Source organism: Carlito syrichta, unplaced genomic scaffold, assembly GCF_000164805.1.
Source record: "Carlito syrichta isolate Samal-C Ts95f unplaced genomic scaffold, Tarsius_syrichta-2.0.1 Scaffold311864, whole genome shotgun sequence".
Taxonomy (NCBI): domain Eukaryota; kingdom Metazoa; phylum Chordata; class Mammalia; order Primates; family Tarsiidae; genus Carlito; species Carlito syrichta.
The window spans coordinates 206771-208031 of record NW_007255960.1 but is presented as its reverse complement, the minus strand read 5'-3'; positions in this window follow the sequence as shown (position 1 = coordinate 208031).

Below are 1261 nucleotides of genomic sequence, written 5' to 3'. Positions count from 1 at the left end.
CTCATAGTTTGATTTTTAAAAGTCAAAACCCCCCCACATTTCAAAGAATACTGGGGTAAAATAGTAAAATACCCCAAATTTTGATTCACAGCCTCCATTGTATTACCTATTGGGGCAAACCAAGTTTAGCCAGCCTCCATTGTATTACCTATTGGGGCAAACCAAGTTTAGCCAGTTTGCAAACTGGTGAGTTTGTATTGCTTGAAGATCATGTACTAACCAGGCCTGACCCTGCTTAGAACAGCAGCATAAAAGCCTGGATTCATAGAACTCCATTCAGTAGCAAAATTAATCCAATTATAATATAAAACTACAATTCACAGACCCATGGAGAGTCCAGATTCCAACCTCTCCAGACTCCAAAGAACGCTGAGACCAAACTACATTACAAAAGAATATTATTTTCCTTTGTTCCATTGGTTCATAATTATATACAGGCCAACTTGGAAGAATGCACCCAAGAAAACTGCATTCTGCGACTGAATTCTGATCTCCCATTCTGATACACACACACACACACAACACACAACACACACAGGTATACAAACAAATATATTATCAAAATATAATCCATTGCATTAGTGATCAACAAGTCCCAGGAGTCTTCAAACTGAAATGGTCTAGCCTGGGCAACATTGCAAGACCCTGTCTCTATAAAAAAAATTTTTTTTTAATTAGACAGGCATGGTGGGCATGTGCCTGCAGCCCCAGCTACTTGATAGGCTGAGGCAGAAGGATCACCTGAGCCCAGGAGGTCGCAGCTGCAGTGAGCTGTGATTGCATCACTGCATTCCAGCCTGGGTGACAGAGTGAGACCCTGGCTCAGAAAAAAAGGAAGAAGTAGCTGAGTGCTTTCTTTAGTTGAATGGTCTTGTTCAACCTTCAAACAGAAACTCCTTTGGAGTTCCACAGATTGAGAAGAGCAGATCCTGCTGTCTGATATCCACACTAACTTGCCCAGGTACACAAACAATTACTAACAAGCCCTCCAAGAGTGTCCAAACTGAAACAGTCAGTGTGCTTTCCGGAATCTCAGTCAGTTGGGTTTGTGCAACCTTCAAAGGCAACTTCCTTTGGAGTACCCCACATTGAGAGAGCAAGATTCTGCTGTCTGGTACCCACAAAAGACTCAGCCCCTTGCAGATGTCAAATTTCTTTTTTGTTGTTGTTTTTGTTGTTTTTGTTTTTTGGAGTCGGAGTCTCACTCTGTCGCCTAGGCTGGAGTGCAATGGCCGCTCCTGGCCACCGCAGCCTCGACCTG